Here is an 18,077-nt window from a genome sequence, read left to right as displayed (position 1 = left end):
ATGACTTATTCTCAAACTGAGACCTTGTCAAACGAGCAATTTTATTAAAAGGCTCACCAATCCATGTTAATCCTAAGCGGGACCCTCCATGGATTAGCGGTTTTCATAAAAAGGAAGGGTTCATGGAGTCGCCACCAATGTTTTACTCAAAACATTGGAAAAAGAAGTTTAAGGCAATCGATTCAAAAATCGACTTCGGCCATGACAACCAGAGTCGGGTAAGGGAGTCGGTTATGCGTGGGGAAGGTGTTAGCACCCCACAGCGCCCCTTTCGGGTTCCCTATGACAGATTATTTCTAAAAATAATAGTGCGAAATTACTAAATTACCCCTATTTATTCTAAACAATTATAACTTAACTATCTACATGATGACAGTTAAATATACACACAGAAAGCAGTAAAAGGAAGGTCTTAAGAAGAAACCTTTGAAGCGTGCTTTTATATTCAAGTAAAACTGGGAAGCTTTTTGGCGTTCCCTCGCTCTACAAACCCGCTCGCTCCCTCCTAGAAAATTTTAACTATGGAAATCCGGAGGATTTCCCTTCGACTCAGTTCGAGACTCAAGCAAAAAGCTCAGAACTCGAGAACTTTGTCGGATCAACTCTCCGAGTGATTTCTAGGCAGAGCACTGCTCAAAAAAACCCAGAATACTCAAGAAGAGGGTTAAAACTCAGTGTAAAAGTCCAGAATGACGTCCAAATGACGTCTTATTTATAGGGAACAGGCGCAATACGGGCCCTGGAGTCAATACGGCCCGTATTGAGTTTTTGAACTACAATACGGCCGTATTGAATTCAGTACGGCCGTATTGAAGTTCAAGAAACCTCAATACAGCCGTATTGAGTTCAGTGCGGCCGTATTGAAGTTCAAGAAACCTCAATACGGCCGTATTGAGTTCAGTGCGGCCGTATTGTAGTTCAAAATGTTCAATACGGCCGTACTGAACTTTTGGGAGGCCGTATTGGGCTTCATTCCCTCCACTTCCTTATTTTGAGCTATTACAAGACCTCTAGACCTACAGAGAATCCTCCTAGGGCCTTCCATGAGTCCTTCTGGCTGACTTTCCTTCAGTCCTCAAGAGTCTTCAAGCTTTATTTCCGACCCGGACAATTTTAGGGGTCTACAGCTGCCCCCCCTTTACTTAGTCGGACGGCCTTTTGGTGTACCGGCTGACAAGTAAAGGAGTTGACCCAATTGTCCGGGTGATGTGCCAACCTTCTGACTTGTAGCGTCTTCCGGTGGAAAATTGTTGAGTAGCCTCTCCAGGTTGTTGCATACCTCGGCGCTTCTGACAACCTCGGTAGCTAAGTTTACCCTCTCCAGGGTCAACTTCACTCGACGCCCGAGCCGGAAGTTGAACACCAACGTGCCTCTGACGACGCTGATGGTTGAGTACTGTCTCTCCAGACCTTGAGTACCGTCTCTCCAGACTTTGAGTACCGTCTCTCCAGACCTTGAGTACCGTCTCTCCAGACTCTGAGTACCGTCTCTCCAGACTCTGAGTACCGTCTCTCCAGACTCTGAGTACCGTCTCTCCAGACTCTGAGTACCGTCTCTCCAGACTTTGAGTACCGTCTCTCCAGACTTTGAGTACCGTCTCTCCAGACTTTGAGTACCGTCTCTCCAGACTTTGAGTACCGTCTCTCCAGACTTTGAGTACCGTCTCTCCAGACTTTGAGTACCGTCTCTCCAGACTTTGCTTCGGTTGTCTCTGACGACCTAGGCAACTGAGTTTGCCCTCTCCAGGGTCTGCGTCCGTGTCTTCTGATCACTTCGGCAATGCGAGTTTACCCTCTCCAGGGATCTGAGATGATTTTTTGTCTCCACAGTCCACTATGCTGCTTCGATGTTTTTTCTGATTTTATGCCACTGAGGGCTGGATAACGCAAGGATCCGTCTAGGGGATGTGCAGTCATTCTTAGGTTCTTGTGCCCCAACTTGCATTTGCATAGTTGGTACCCATGGGGAATTTCTGACTCCTTGGGGTGCAGACACAGATGCTCTTCTTGAATTGAGCGATGCCTTATGTTTGGCTGACGTCCTTTGACGTTGGTGGAGTATCCCGGTTATCCTTATTCGGGTATCTCTTTTGGATTTTCTGATTTTTGCTGCCTCTGTGTAGGCTGTTATCCGCTGGGGATTCTGGATGTTGATTTTTGATTGACCTCTTCTGTTAGGCAAATCATCTTGATGTTTAGTGGTTGGCTGTACGCCCAAATTCCGCTTGGGGAATATTTATTGATATATTTTTTATTTTGCTCCTTTTGTAGGGGTGCCTCTTGAGTAGGCGACTGGGGATTTGGGGATCTTATGTATCCCAGAGTATTATTTAGGAAGCCTCTACAGGCTTAGCCTCACTCAGCGCTTGAGTCAGAGAGCTATCTTCCACTGAGGAAGTTTCAAGTCCTTTGACTGAATATTTTGCTTTGGATGATCGCGCTTCCATTGGGGATTTTGACGATCTTGCTTTGATAGCTCTCGCTGGGGATTTGTTCCATGAGCTTAAGCTGAGGTTTCTATGGGGAGTATTATTTCTGCGAGCCTCTCCAGGCTCAGTTATTCTGAGAGAGTATTATTTCGGCGAGCCTCTCCAGGCTCAATTATTCTGAGAGGGAGTATTGTTTCGGCAAGCCTCTCCAGGCTCAATTATTCTGTGGGAGTATTATTTCGGCAAGCCTCTCCAGGCTCAGTTATTCTGTACGATTTGTTGGGTTTTCTGTATTTTGCCCTTTTTGTTGATTTTTGGCTTTTTCTGTATTTTGCCTTTTTTGTCGATTTTTTGGCTTTTTCTGTATTTTTGCCTTTTTGTCGTTTTTTTTTTTTTTTTTTTGGCCTTTGTTGACTGCTGTCATACACAAGCAATTTTCTATTTTTCTGTTTTATGCAATTGCCTCATGAAGATGTCTTTGAAAATTTCTTTGTGGCTAATACGGCCATATCCATTTCAGTACGCCCGTATTGAGTTGAAAATTTGTTCATAACCCTATTTTTAGTACGGGTGTACTGAACATGATACGGGCGCATTTGTTTTTTCTGAAGTTTGATTTTTTTTTTTTTTTTGAATAAACAGAGAATAAGTGATCTTCCATTACACCTATCATCTGTATGTATGTATGCGGTATGATGCACCTAATTCTATTTGATTCATTTTTCAAAAGAATTAACCGATGCGTTTCTCTGTTTGAATTTTGCCATTCCTCAAGACGGACTGTGCGCTGCCGACTTCTATAACCGAGGAATGATGCATATTATATTGAGATTTGGTGTTATCAAACAAGTGATTCTTCCCTTCCTTTAGAAGATATGTCAACCCTCCTATTGACCACTATATCTCCATGTTTCCACTAGATTATCCTAAAATCGCTTGGGACAAGAGAGAAAAGAAAGGAAAGGTATATATTTTTGAAAGTTTGTGTTTTAGAGGGGTTTTTATTTTCATTTTGAAAAATGGTTTTTGTAAGAATGGCTGGCCAAGGTAGGCTTATTGTGTCTAGGCTTGTTTGTTTAAGCATTTATGAAGTTAATCAAATCTTGTTATTGACGTTGTGATTTGACAACTTAGATAGCTTCCCTTGAACCTTTCTTTTTGAATTCAGTTCATGGTACCATCATGGATTTATTTTCGTTTTTTGATTGTCCTTATTTTTGCCTAAAACACCCTTTTGTGGTGTCTTAGCGGACTTTTGTTTTTGTTCATTTTTGTAACCCTAACTTTTGCCTAGGTCACCCTTTCGTGGGATTCCTAGCGGGTCTTTTGCTCTTATTTTTGCGCAGCCCCCTTTTTGGGTTTCCTGCCGAGCTTTCTTTTATTTTAAAAGATTTCTTTTTATCCATGATGGCACTTGTCGAGGCCAAGGAAAGGTGCTCTAAGTTGTCACGCACACTTCCACATAAAAATGATGTGGGTTTATTGTTATTAAGACAATTTTAACCTCATTCATGCTTATTCAAACAGGGTTAAAAATAATGTGGTTTAGAGATTTATTGCAAGCAAGAAAAGAAGCAATAAGAAATAATAAAGAATGATTTTATTATAATCATAATGGAAACATGTGTCCTATCGAGGCTCGGGGGTCGGGCTGTCCCCGAGGAGTGATCTCTAATAGTCATCAGGTCTATACATCCCTATTGGAAGGAGAAGAGCACTTGATGACGACGACCGACCTTGACGTTTGTGAACCGGCCTTCCTAAAGATCTGGCTTAAAGAACGTCGAGAAGGATCTTGGTTCCTCTTCGTCCTTTGATCTTTATTAGGGTTGTATCCTAACCCTTGTTTCCCCGGATTATCCTTGATAATGGGTAGCTCCGGGATTCCTTGGGAGTCCTTGCCTAATCCTTGTCCTGGCAAGTATCCGTTCTTAGTGAGCATATGGGCTACCTTCTTCATTTCTCGGGGAAACGTTTCAACATTGACAATTTCCAATGCTTGGAAGGCGGTTTCTAGAGCTTCCTCCACTGCATCCACGTAAGGTATGGCGGATGGCTTGCTGATGAGTATGTCATCTTCAGCTTGTACAGTCACCAGTTTGTCACCCACTATGAACTTGACTTTCTGGTGGAGCGTAGAAGGAACAGCTCTTGCATCGTGAATCCAAGGTCGGCCGAGGAGACAGCTGTATGCAGGAGTAATGTCCATCACTTGGAATTCGACATTAAAGATAGTGGGTCCAATTTGGATTGGAAGATTGATCTCTCCCATCACTTCTCTTTTAGAACCGTCGAAGGCTCGAACGATCATGTTGCTCGGGCGCATTTGGACTCCCTTGATTGCCACTTGATCTAGAGTTCTTTTCGGCATCACATTCAAGGAAGATCCATTATCCACCAAGACTTTTGCGATGTGATACTCCTTGCACTTTACAGAGATGTGCAAGGGCTTGTTGTGATTTGGTCCCTCGACGGGGATCTCTTCATCGGTGAAAGTGAGGTGATCATTAGTCGTGATGTGACTAACAATCCCCTCAAACTTGTCTTGGGAGATAGTGTGCGACACGTATGCCTCGTTCAAGACTTTCAACAGAGCTTGTCGATGCGGTTCGGAGCATAGGATCAACGACAACAGAGTAATCTTTGCTGGCGTCTTATGAAGTTGATCCACGATGGAGTACTCACTCTGTCGGATATATTTTAACAGCTCGTCAGTCTCCTCCTTGGATTCTTTATTTTCCTCGGTTTTTTCCTTTTCTTTTCCTTTATTCTTGGGAGCTTTATCCTGAAGATCTTCGGGAGTGTAGATCCTGCCACTCCTAGTCATGCCCCCAAGTCCAGCGATGTTGGAGATATCGCTGTCGGCAGAAGAGTGGATGTCGTATATCCACGGCACAGCCTTATTTGATTCGTAAGGGAAAGGCCTTGGAGCGGTGATCCTTAATGGTGTTGGACCTTCCCCTTTGTTTGTCTTGATTACCAACAACGGAGTTGACGTGTGTTCGCTTGGCGCGGTTGTTGGCTTACACTTGATAACAAACGGCGTGCGATCCATTCTTTGAACATACGCATCGATTAATTTTTTCTTTTTATTAATGTTATTAATGGATTACTAGGAGAGATGTATGACATGAATGACTCCTAGATCTCTCCATGATCTATATGCATGATATGAGATGATGAGGTTGAATATGCATGTATTGTGTTTATTCAACTAAGCATTATCATGTTTTGGGATTTTCCTAAGATGATGCATGATATTGCTTGGTTTGGATAAATACATATTTTTTCTTTTGGATATTTTGTATCTTTTTTGTATTTTTTGGGTGAAAAGAGAAACTACCTATATGAATGCAATGAAGGTAGATGTTAACACCATGTACTAGAAGATCTTTATTTCTATTTATTCTTATTATTTAAAAAAGGAATGTTGTATGTTTAAAAGGTGCAATGTATGCTCATACAATGTCACATAAAAATGCACAAACAATTCACTCATCCACGAACAGTCACGAGCGAATCACGAGGTAGGGGTATCCTGCAGAAAGGTGCATATTCAAGGTGGTTCTAACTGTTCTCACCAGTCCAAGGCCCCCAAGGTGCCCCCATTATAGGGACCCAATTCCTCTCGTCGTAAGTCGATGGAAAGCTCCAACGCACTGTCGGACTCGAGTTCATGGTTATCACCTTGAGTGATGCTTTCCGACAACGGTCTACGGGCACCTATAGACCCATTCGACAACTGGCCGTACTAACATCCACTCCCTATGGCTTACCACTCATGCCCCCGGGTATAGAGGGAACTGTTGTGTGCAAAGGTTTGTGTGCAATGTATATTTCAAACAATTGCAGAAACTAAACATACAACAGTTATTAAAGCCATATAAATAAAGCATGTTATCATACAAACAAGGGGTAATAAAGTAATTTTAACTATTATTTGTTAAAAATAATCTGTCACTAAATGGGACTGACTCTCGAGGCTTCCCCAGTGGAGTCGCCATCTGTCGCCACCGGCCCGAAACGGGCTTTCGGCATTCGCGAAGGATGGTTGGACTCTTTTATTTGTTTAAAAATATGGATTGCTAGAATGACTTATTCTCAAACTGAGACCTTGTCAAACGAGCAATTTTATTAAAAGGCTCACCAATCCATGTTAATCCTAAGCGGGACCCTCCATGGATTAGCGGTTTTCATAAAAAGGAAGGGTTCATGGAGTCGCCACCAATGTTTTACTCAAAACATTGGAAAAAGAAGTTTAAGGCAATCGATTCAAAAATCGACTTCGGCCATGACAACCAGAGTCGGGTAAGGGAGTCGGTTACGCGTGGGGAAGGTGTTAGCACCCCACAGCGCCCCTTTCGGGTTCCCTATGACAGATTATTTCTAAAAATAATAGTGTGAAATTACTAAATTACCCCTATTTATTCTAAACAATTATAACTTAACTATCTACATGATGACAGTTAAATATACACACAGAAAGCAGTAAAAGGAAGGTCTTAAGAAGAAACCTTTGAAGCGTGCTTTTATATTCAAGTAAAACTGGGAAGCTTTTTGGCGTTCCCTCGCTCTACAAACCCGCTCGCTCCCTCCTAGAAAATTTTAACTATGGAAATCCGGAGGATTTCCCTTCGACTCAGTTCGAGACTCAAGCAAAAAGCTCAGAACTCGAGAACTTTGTCGGATCAACTCTCCGAGTGATTTCTAGGCAGAGCACTGCTCAAAAAAACCCAGAATACCCAAGAAGAGGGTTAAAACTCAGTGTAAAAGTCCAGAATGACGTCCAAATGACGTCTTATTTATAGGGAACGGGCGCAATACGGGCCCTGGAGTCAATACGGCCCGTATTGAGTTTTTGAACTACAATACGGCCGTATTGAATTCAGTACGGCCGTATTGAAGTTCAAGAAACCTCAATACAGCCGTATTGAGTTCAGTGCGACCGTATTGAAGTTCAAGAAACCTCAATACGGCCGTATTGAGTTCAGTGCGGCCGTATTGTAGTTCAAAATGTTCAATACGGCCGTACTGAACTTTTGGGAGGCCGTATTGGGCTTCATTCCCTCCACTTCCTTATTTTGAGCTATTACAAGACCTCTAGACCTACAGAGAATCCTCCTAGGGCCTTCCATGAGTCCTTCTGGCTGACTTTCCTTCAGTCCTCAAGAGTCTTCAAGCTTTATTTCCGACCCGAACAATTTTAGGGGTCTACACACCATAGCCTGTAAAAGGAATAAGATCACTCACATTAAAAGTGTTACTCACTCCATAATCACTGGGAAGATCTAACCTATAAGCATTATCATTTATTCTTTGGAGGACTTGGAAGGGACCATCTCCTCTTGGGTTGAGTTTAGACTTCCTTTGAGAAGGAAATCTTTCCTTTCTCAAATGAAGCCAAACCCAATCCCCTTCCTCAAAAATGAGGGCTTTCTTTCCCTTGCTTCTATCTAAAGCAGTTCTCTCATTTTGTTGTTGTATTTGAGTTTTAACCTTTGAGAAGAATCTGGTATGGGTATTAGGTCTAAAGGAGTAAGAGGGTTAAAACCATATACAACCTCAAAAGGTGAGATTTTGGTAGTCTTATGGACTACCCTGTTATAAGCAAATTCAATGTGGGGCAAGTACTCATCCCAAGACTTATGGTTACCTTTAAGAACTGCCCTTAACATTGTAGATAGGGATCTATTAACTACTTCTGTTTGCCCATCAGTTTGTGGGTGACAAGTAGTAGAGAAAAGTAATTTAGTTCCTAGCCTACTCCAAAGAGTTTTCCAGAAATGGCTAAGGAACTTAGTATCCCTATCTGAAACAATGGTCTTGGGTAGACCATGAAGTCTAACCACTTCCTTGAAGAAGAGTCTTGCTATGTTGCTTGCATCATCTATTTTGTGGCAAGGTATAAAGTGGGCCATTTTACTAAATCTGTCTACTACCACAAAAATAGAATCCATGCCTCTCTGGGTCTTGGGCAAGCCCAAAATAAAATCCATACTGATATCAACCCATGGAGAGTTAGCAACAGGCAAGGGTGTATAGATGCCATGAGGCATTACTTTAGACTTTGCTTGTAAACAAGCTATACATCTAGAGCAAAACCTCTCAACATCCCTTCTCATATGGGGCCAAAAGAATTTTTCTTTTAGAAAACTTAGAGTCTTTTCAACTCCAAAGTGCCCCATGAGACCACCCTCATGACTTTCTTGAACAAGGAGTTTTCTTATAGATCCTTGGGGTATACAAATTCTTCCCTCTTTATATAAGTACCCCTCAGAAATATAGAAACCTCCTTGAGGCTTTGCTAAGCATTGGGTATAATTTTCTTTGAATTCGAGATCATTAGTATACAATTCCTTAATGTGATTAAATCCCAAGATTTGAGATCCAAGGGAGATTAACAAAGTGTGTCTCCTAGAAAGGGCATCAGCCACAACATTATTTTTCCCTTTCTTGTATTTAATCACATATGGAAATTGTTCTAAGAACTCTACCCACTTAGCATGCCTTTTGTTTAGCTTGCCTTGGCCCCTCAAATATTTAAGTGACTCATGGTCACTATGAATGACAAACTCTTTGGGAATAAGGTAATGTTCCCAAGTTTGAAGGGCCCTAACCAAGGCATAGAGCTCTTTGTCATAGGTAGGATAGTTAAGGGAGGCACCTTTGAGTTTTTCACTGAAATATGCAATAGGGTGCCCACCCTGTAACAAAACCGCCCCTATACCAACTCCAGAGGCATCACATTCTAACTCAAAAGTTTTTGAAAAATCAGGTAGAGCTAGAAGTGGTGCATGGGTAAGCTTATGCTTCAAGGTTATGAAGGCATTTTCTTGTTTCTCTCCCCATATAAATTCCACATTCTTCTTGACTAAGTCATTTAATGGGGAGGCTAGTGTGGAGAAATTAGGAACAAACCTCCTATAGAAGCTTGCCAAACCATGGAAGCTCCTAATATCTCCAAAACTTTTAGGAGTGGGCCATTCTTGGATGGCCTTGATTTTCTCGGGGTCCACATGAACCTCCTTTTTACTAATTATAAACCCTAGAAAAACTACACTATCTACACAAAAGGTACATTTTTCTAAATTTCCAAAAAGTTGATTTTTCCTAAGAATATCAAAAACTTGCCTTAAGTGTCCTATATGATCACTTAGACTCCTACTGTATATGAGAATATCATCAAAATAAACTACTACAAATCTACCTATACAATCCCTAAGGACATGATTCATGAGACGCATGAATGTACTAGGAGCATTGGTGAGCCCAAAAGGCATCACTAACCATTCATATAATCCAAACTTGGTCTTGAAAGCGGTTTTCCATTCATCTCCTTCTTTTATTCTAATTTGATTGTATCCGCTTTTAAGATCAACTTTAGAAAATATGATGGCTCCATGAAGCTCATCTAACATGTCATCAAGCCTAGGGATGGGGTGTCTATATTTCACAGTGATGTTGTTGATGGCTCTACTATCACAACACATTCTCCACTTGCCATCTTTTTTTGGAACCAACAACACTGGAACAGCACAAGGACTTAAGCTCTTTCGAACCCAGCCCTTCTCCAACAAATCTTGGACCTGAGACTCAATTTCTTTAGTTTCTTGGGGGTTGGTCCTATAGGCAGGCCTATTAGGTAGGCTAGCTCCAGGCACCAAATCAATTTGATGTTCTATTCCTCTAGAAGGAGGAAGGCCCATTGGACCCTCTGGAGGAAATAGATCATCAAATTCTTTTAAAAGTGTTTTTACCCCCTTAGGTAAAGTCTCATGTCCACTAGATGTGGCAGTGCAAGAAAGAGTTCCTTTACAGAGAAGGAAATAAGAGGGTTGTTGAATCAAGAGGGTTTGTTTGGAAATTTTATTCTCTTGATTAACGACCTCTAGGGAGGGAACTCCTTTCTCCCTAGATTCCTCTCTATCCTTAAGTTTCACAGACTTTTTTTTTTTCTCTCTTTTCTTCTTTTTTTATAAATCTCTTTTCACTATCTCTTTTGAGTTTCATTTGTGCTTGATCCTCAGCCACCTGTTGAGGAGAAAGAGGATGAAGCACAAACTTTCTTTCCTTATGAGTAAAGGTAATCTCGTTAGTAAGGCCATTGTGCATGGTTTTCTTATCAAATTGCCATGGCCTTCCTAATAAGATGTGACAAGCTTCCATTGGTACTACATCACATAGCACCTCATCTTCATAGTTCCCAATGGAAATTTTGACCTTTACTTGTTGGTCAACTGCTAAATCACCATCCTCATTAATCCAATGGAGTTGATAAGGTTTAGGATGGGAATTAGTAGTTAAACCCAACTTCTCAACCAGCCTAGTGCTACAACAATTACACCATGAGCCACTATCAACAATGAGAGAACATGCACTGTTTGAAACTTTGCATCTAGTATGAAATATGTTCTCTCTTTGTGATAGAGTATCACTAGGTTGGTTGTTGAGGAGTCTCCTAATCATTAAGAGCTCCCCTTCATAAGGAAAAGTAGACTCTACACCTTTCTCTTGATCACTTGCTTCTTCCTCACTATTACTAGAAGAAGTAGTAGCCTCATCTTGGCTACTATAAATGTCATGCCCCCTCATGATCATTACCTTCTTTGTGGGGCATTGGGAGGCAATGTGGCCTCTCCCTAAACATTTAAAGCACTTAATATCACTAGTCCTAGAACTAGTGTGTGTAGTGTCCTTTCCCTTTCCCTTATCTTTTTCTGTGGCTAGATTTTTGGAGGGTTCAAAAGATTTCTTCTTTTCAAAAGTTTTCCCTCCTTCTTGGAATCTTTCTTTAGAAATGAAGAGTTGGAGCTATTTTTGTAAGATTTCCTCATTCTTTGTTGTTCTACCCTTACACAAAGTTGGACCAAGTCATTTAGGTCCCTGTAGGGTAGTAGCTCCACTTGGTCTCTTATTTCTAAATTAAGACCACTCAAAAATCTAGCTACAGTAGTAGCTTCCTCTTCCCTAATACAAGCCCTCATCATTAATAGCTCCATTTGTTGCCTGTACTATTCTACAGACATGTCTCTTTGTTGGAGCCTTTGGAGCTTATTCATAAGCTCCCTCCCATAGTAGGTGGGAATGTGCCTCCTCCTCATTGCACTTTTAAGATCATTCCAATATTGAATTGGAGGATCATTGTGGAGGCGTCTCTCTCTCTCTAGGGCTGTCCACCAATACATGGCATGCCCTTGGAAGCTAAGGGCAGCCAAAGGTACTTTCCTCTCTTCACTTACCCTATGGCAAGCAAAGAGTTGCTCAATCTTCATTTCCCAATCTAAATAAGACTCCACATCATCTTTGCCAAAGAATTGTGGGAGGTCAACCTTGACTTCCCTTGGCCTAGTAGTTCTCCTAGGAGTATGTTGATAGTGATCCCCTTGATTCATGCTTTCATTAGGGGATGTGTATTGGGAATGTGAGCTCCTACTCTTTTTCTTATGTTTCTTCATATCTTCTTTCAATTTTTCCTCCTCTTGTCTTAAAATTCTCAACTCTTCCTCAAGATAAGCAAGTTGTCCTTCTCTTTCAATTCTTTCCTTCTCTCTTTGAATGGACTCTTGCTTTTTCCATAGTTTAAGTGATTTGAGCTCTTTAGTAATGTAAGAAAGACTTTTTGGAGAGCCATCACTTTCACTATGGGAGGAATCTTGAGACATTTTAATTCAAGAGATATTTTTCACACAAAAATAGTTTTTATGAAAATAAGGTTTTGGAGTGCTTTAGACTTGGCACTTAGAGGTCTAAGAGTACAAATTGAACTTTGGAGGGAGGTGAGCTACTAAAGAGCCACTTAATAACCAAGCCTCTTCAAGTAAAAATCTCTAAACCCCCTTGTACTTTTGTCTTGCACAAAACAATTTTCACAAAGAACTTTTCTTAAAGGAAAAATAACAAGCAAGTGCCTATGTGTACAATTTATAAGATGCTTGAAAACATAAAGAGCAAGAAAACTTAAATTGCTTGAAAACTTAAATGACTGAAAACATAAATTGCTTAAAACATAAATTGCTTGAAAACTTAAACTAGACGTTGAAAGCAATTAAACCTAAGTGAGAGCTTGAAAGGCACCAAAGACTTTCAAGGACCACTCTCACAAGTACTACACGTGATTACTATAAAAGTTCTTAAGGAGAGATGGAGATACACCAAAGGCACTCCAAGACACTCCTTAATAAAGGCCTTGTACAAAAATTTAGAAAACAAAAAATTACAAGGTAAATGAAATTCAAATTTGCTTCAAATGAAATGTAAATTTACACTCCAAATGAAATGTAAATTCACTCTCAAATGAATTTAGTGGCTGCTCCTAATTTCAAGGAAAACAAATTAGCCACTAATTTAGAACAAATTTAGAGACGGATTTTGTAATGAAAAACTAGGTTTAAGAAACCAAAATTTCCGTCACTAAATTTAGTTCTAAATTTTCACAAAAATTTTCACAATTGGTTTAGTTTCTTGTTGCTCCAAATCAGCCACCAACTGCAGCCTCACAAGGTGTTTCACTCCTCTCTTTAGAAGCAACTTTGATGTTAGTCACTTCTAGGTGTTTCCAAGAGCCTAGCCACCAAGAGAGAACAAACTCCCTAAGCAACCACCAAAGCCTTCAAGTGGATGTCCTTTGCCTTGGCCTCCTACACCTTTCAAGAAGCACTCAACCACCTTCAAGACTGAATATTAGTGCTAAAACTGAAAATGAACAATTTAGAATGGCTACACCAAGTGGTAGAAGAAAATGAGACAAGACTAGAAAGAGTTCCACAAATTGACAAGCAAAAATTAAGGCAAATTTGGAAGCTAGTACACACAAGAGTAACCTAGGAAAGGCACTAGAATGGATTACAAAATTAAAAGCTAAGATTATGAACAAAAACAAGACACAATATGTGGCTGGACCAACACAAAAATGTCACACAAAATAGATCAAAACCGAGAGCAATATTTTCTCAAATTTTCACTCCTTTGGCTTTTCTTTTGCTATTTTCTTTCTTTTTCTTTTGCAAATTATTTTTCACTTATTTTTCTTTGTATGATCAGGAGTTTCAATGCCTTTTAAGAACTTATATGTCTCGGTTTCAATATAGAAAAACTGCAGCAAAATTATGACACAAAACAAGAGGTGTTCACAAGTATGTTTTCACTAATGCTTCACTATTTTGTAGTATTTTTTTAGGTCAAATTTTTAAGCACTTTGTTTCTTTGTTTTTCTCAAGCAATTAGGACACTCACACCTCTGTTTTGGTTCTGTTTTAAGGTCCAAAAAATTTCAATAAGTTTCAGCCACAACACAAGACACAAGGAAACCTAATAGGAGAGTGTTTATGAACTTTTCTTGACAAAACTTTTAATATGACATAAAGGAAACCTAACTCTAGGAAATTTGCTAGAACTAATAGCAAATTAGGAACTCAAACATGTAAATCAAAAGCTCATATAGTAAGGTACAGATTTATCAAGAAAATATTCAATAATTTTCGGACACAAAAACACAAAGCAAAAAAAATTAGGTCAAACAAGCTAGTCTAGGAATCAATGACATTCAAAGGACTACACATGACTCTAGACAAAACATATGATTCAAAAACAAAATATACACTAAACATTATCAATGTCCAATCACGGACTCATGTTATAGGAATGGAGAAGACTCAAACAAAAATCAAAAGCACAAGTACATGAACCTAAAGCACAAACCGAATTGATTCAAGGAATTAGGAACAAGCAAAAATCATGAATCAATTATTTCATATGTGACATAAGGATCCATCAAAATATGTATTAGACTTAGATCCATTCAGCAAACACAATTTTAGATAAAATAAGGAAGGAACAACACGGATTCAATGAAGAAAAATTTAGAAGACATAACCTCAAGAGCACTAGGCTCTAGATACCAAAAATGATGGAAGCTAAATGAAGAAGGTTGATGTTCTCCACTTGTTCCATGCTTGGACCGTGATGCTTTGAGGTTATCTTCTTGAAATTCCGGAAATCTCCATTGAAGAAGCTTCAAAGGAGGTGAAGTCTATGGAGGAGGTTCGGTTACTTCTCTGGGATGGAGAAATTTGATGAACCAAAGCAAGGTTGAAGGAACCTTGATGAAAACCTAGGAGGAATAGGTTCTCACGGATTTTGGTGACTCTTGATTGAGAGAAAATTCAGAAGTTGATTTCTCATATATGTCAACAGTGAGTACAAGTGTAGGAAAATCAAATATATAGGGAATAGTAGCTTGTAGGAGAAGTTATCCCTAACCATGGTTCATTAAGAACCATGGTAGGATTAACTTAAACTCCTACGGTTTAGCTAGCTTCTAGGAGAAGCTAAACCTTGACCATGGTTCTTTTAGGAACCAAGGTAAGGTTAAGCTAACCTTGCTTGAGTTTAGAAGCTTGCAAGACAAGCTTCAAACTCAAGTAAGAATGCTTGAAAAATTCGGCCAAGGAAGTAAGCTAGGCGGCCCATGGTTCAAATTGCTCCTTGATTTAATTTGAAATTCTTTGATTTGGTTTAGTTAGGTTCATCATATGATGATGAAACCTAGCTAAATCAAATCTATGAAAAATTAGGAGCAAAATGAGTCCAATATGTAAAATTTTGCCTAGGCCCAACTCTGGCCCAATTTCTAAGCACACTCCCTAACTTTGCTAAATGTCACCCCCTATTTCCTACTGAAAAATAAAGAATGAGTGTGTCAACTAGGGAGGTTAAATGGAGTTAAACTCTCCAAGTAACCTACCTCAAAATCAATATACAAACACTAGAAAAAGCTAGTAAAGTGCCTCACAAATACAAAGGCAAAAATAACCTATACACAAGATTATGTATAAACTGTACAATATAAACAAGTAGAACTAAGGCCTTCTCTTCATGATAGAGCATTCCATGTGAAGATTATCTTGGGCCTGACAAGCCCATTAGTCTTCTCTAGATCCAGCTCTTCCTGTATCCTCCTAGCCATAGCTCTGGTCACTGGGCCCTTGGCCCATGGTCTATCAGTACGCCTCGTTCAAGACTTTCAACAGAGCTTGCCGATGCGGTTCGGAGCTTAGGATCAACGAAAACAGAGTAATCTTTGCTGGCGTCCTATGAAGTTGATCCACGATGGAGTACTCGCTCTGTCGGATATATTTTAACAGCTCGTTAGTCTCCTCCTCGGATTCTTTATTTTCCTCGGTTTTCTCTTTTTCTTTTTCCTTTCCTTTATTCTTGGGAGCTTTATCATGAAGATCTTCGGGAGTGTAGATCCTGCCACTCCTAGTCATGCCCCCAAGTCCAGCGATGTTAGAGATATCGCTGTCGGCAGAAGAATGGATGTCGTATATTGATGTTGTGTATTTTACTCGTATTTTAGCACTTTAATTCACAAGAATTCATAGCATAATCATGCATATCTTTCATGTTTTTAATAAATTTTTATATCATTTTCCTATTTTATGCTTTTCTTGGTATGTGTTGTGTTTTCTCTGAGCAGGATCAAGATTTAAGAATTAAAGAGGAAATGCTGAGCTACAGGGAAAATCACGGCCGTGATTCTAAATCACGCCCGTGATTCACCAGAGAAAATCACGGCCGTGACTCCCAATCACACCCGTGAACGCCACTGACCCTTCATAGATGTGCTCCAGAGAAGATCACGGTCGTGATTCTCAGTCACGGCCGTGATTCACTTCGCGTCCCAGCTTTTTAAGTTTTATGTTTTATTTTTATTTTATCTTTGTAATTTTTATCTTGGTAGTTTTACCTTTTTACCCTTTTAGGTTATAAATTAGATGAGGTTAGCCTAGAACGGGGATTTTTGTTTTCGGAGACAGTTTTTTTTAGTTTTTGACACTTGGAGAAGGTTGGGCGCCTGTGCCATCGACTCTAAGGTTTGCTTTTCTTTTATTCTTCTTTTCTTGGAGAACTACTATGAACTCCTGTGAGTAGTTTCCCTTTTTCTGGGATCAGGGCTTAGCCTCTGAGAACCTCTTTATTAATGCATTATTCAGTTTCTTAATTTTATTCCAATTCTTGATCTGTTCTTTTATATTTTATATATGAACTTTAATATTATTGTTTTCATAATAACATTAATTAAGGATGAATTGAGAGGAGAACTTGATTATAATTATGATAAACAATTAATCTTAATTTTCATAATCATAGATAATTAGGGATGAACTGAGAGGAGAACCTAATTATCGGAACCTAAAGGAACAGACTTGAGTGTTAAATCACGAGAGTTGATTTAAGCTTTCGAGGAGCAATAGATTAACAAAGATCTTAATGGGTTTAATTGAACGTAATTACCACGAGAGTAGAGATTAATTTTAATTAAACACGTCCTCGTAGCCTGAGAAGGTGCAAGGATTAAATTAGGTTAAGACTACCTTCAAGATGGAATAGAATTAATTAATGAAAATAATAATTCAATATTGTTGGAACTCTTTGTGCGAACCCTAGATTCCCGGAAATCTCCTTATCTTATCTTAAAGTTTTATCTTATTCATTAATTGCATTACTATCTCTTTTACCATCAAATCTGATCTTATCATCTCAAAACAAAAATTCAATCTGTTTTAAAATTCAAATTAAAATACTAGTAATTCTAGGTCAAACACGTAGTCCCTGTGATTCGATATTTATTACTTGACGACAACCGTACACTTGCGGTTTTCCATACATCAAGTTTTTGGCGCCGTTGCCGGGGACTACGTCTCTTGATTTAAATTACAATTATTTTAATTCGATTTTTTTAAAAAAAAAAAAAAATTAAATAAATAAATAATTTTTTTTTTTTTTTAGTGTTTACTTCTCCAATTCAGATTTCACGGGTCACTTTCTTTTTTTTTTTTTGCAGTGCCTTAGGGTTAATGCAAAAGAGATCTCTACGTCTTGGGAAACCAACACCACTTGATCCTGAGATTGAAAGAACTCTCCTGAGAAGGAAAAGAAACCTTTCTAGAGAATTTGACATGGCTGCACAACGAGATAATTTACCGCTTCGGGATTACTCTGCACCCGTAGCTCGTGGGATACCTGGAGGGGAGATGCAAACTGGAGCTACTGTACCAGCTTCTCTGTTGAATATGCTCAAACAGAACACCTTTGGAGGACTACCATCAGAAGATCCTAATGACCACTTAGAGGGGTTCTTGGAAATCTGTGAGACCCAGCAATTTGATGATGAAGTTTCTGATGGAATGCGACTCCGCTTATTCTCACTCACCTTGAGAGATAAGGCAAAGGTGTGGCTAAGAACAGTGCCTAGAGAAAAGATAGCAACTTGGGAATTATGTGAAAGAGCTTTTCTAGAGAAATTCTTTCCTCCTTCTAAAACTAAAGAATTGAGGAAGAAAATCACTAATTTCCAACAAGGCACTGGAGAGACTATTTATGAAGCATGGGAGCGGTTCAAAGGATATCTTCAAGCATGCCCACAACATGGCTTCAACCGTTGGCTTACCATCCAATTTTTCTTTGAAGGATTGGACCAACAAAGCACCATGATATTAGACTCAGCAGCTGGAGGATCTTTCATGGGGAAACCTATTAATGACTGCATGATTATTTTGGAAAATGTAGCCTCAAATCACAGCCAATACAGTGAAAGAGAAGTCACAGCAAGGAAAGGAACTCCGGGGCGATATGAAGTGAACAATA

The 18,077-nt window shown here is 39.6% G+C and overlaps 1 non-coding gene across 1 annotated transcript; it reads right to left on the bottom strand.

The window, feature by feature from the left end:
• Positions 1 to 17,758: 17,758 nt before the first annotated feature.
• Positions 17,759 to 17,865, bottom strand: LOC145952251 (small nucleolar RNA R71). Its single transcript, XR_014429930.1, has one exon. It is a non-coding gene; the product is annotated as a small nucleolar RNA R71 (small nucleolar RNA).
• Positions 17,866 to 18,077: the final 212 nt, after the last annotated feature.

Source organism: Cajanus cajan, chromosome 9 (assembly GCF_000230855.2).
Source record: "Cajanus cajan strain Asha chromosome 9, NIPB_CcT2T_4, whole genome shotgun sequence".
Taxonomy (NCBI): domain Eukaryota; kingdom Viridiplantae; phylum Streptophyta; class Magnoliopsida; order Fabales; family Fabaceae; genus Cajanus; species Cajanus cajan.
Note: the sequence above shows the minus strand (reverse complement) of the source record. Positions and strands in the feature narration are given on the sequence as shown.